At 53.3% G+C, this 963-nt stretch overlaps 1 pseudogene; it reads right to left on the bottom strand.

Annotated features, from left to right (window-relative positions):
* LOC130870962 (glyceraldehyde-3-phosphate dehydrogenase-like) lies at positions 1 to 735 on the bottom strand (annotated as a pseudogene).
* Positions 736 to 963: the final 228 nt, after the last annotated feature.

Raw genomic sequence — 963 nt, 5'->3', positions numbered from 1 at the left:
TCAAGTCAGATCGACGACGGACACATTGGAGGTAGGAACATGGAAGGCCATGCCCGTGAGCTTCCCATTCAGCTCTGGGATGACTTTGCCCACAGCCTTGGCAGCGCCAGTGGACGCAGGGATGATATTCTGGGCAGCACCACGGCCGTCTCGACACAGCTTCCCGGAGGGGCCATCCGCAGTCTTCTGGGTGGCCGTGATGGCACGGACTGTGGTCATGAGTCCTTCCACGATGCCAAACTTGTCATGGATGACCTTGGCCAAGGGGGCTAAGCAGTTGGTGGTGCAGGAAGCTTTGCTGACAATCTTGAGGAAATTGTCATACTTGTTAAGGTTCATACCCATCACAAACATGGGGACATCGGCAGAAGGGGCAGAGATGATGACCCTTTAGGCCCCACCCTTCAAGTGGGCCCCAGCCTTCTCCATGGTGGTGAAGACACGGGTCGACTCCACAACATACTCGGCGCCGGCATCCCCCCATTTGATGTTGGCAGGATCTCGCTCCTGGAAGATGGTGATGGCCTTCCTGTTGATGACAAGCTTCCCATTCTCAGCCTTAACTGTGCCTTTGAACTTGCCATGGGTGGAGTCATACTGGAACATGCAGACCTTGTAGTTGAGGTCGGTGAAAGGGTCATTGATGGCAACAACGTCCACTTTGCCAGAAGAGAAGGTAGCCTTGGTAACCAGGCGTCCAATACGGCCAAATCCATTCACTCTGACCTTCACCATCGTCTCTGGAACGAGGCTGGCACTGCACCAAAAGAAGCGGCTGTCTCCAGAAGAGGGGGGAGCAGAGAGCCCCTGATTTTTCTTTTTTTTTTTTTTTTTTTTTTTGGTTTTTTGAGACAGGGTTTCTCTGTGGTTTTGGTTCCTGTCCTGGAACTAGCTCTTGTAGACCAGGCTGGTCTCGAACTCACAGAGATCCGCCTGCCTCTGCCTCCCAAGTGCTGGGATTAA

The sequence above is a fragment of the Chionomys nivalis genome, chromosome 3 (genome assembly GCF_950005125.1).
Source record: "Chionomys nivalis chromosome 3, mChiNiv1.1, whole genome shotgun sequence".
Taxonomy (NCBI): Eukaryota; Metazoa; Chordata; class Mammalia; order Rodentia; family Cricetidae; genus Chionomys; species Chionomys nivalis.
The sequence above is the reverse complement of the archived record's forward strand: the minus strand, read 5'-3'. Positions and strand labels throughout refer to the sequence as shown.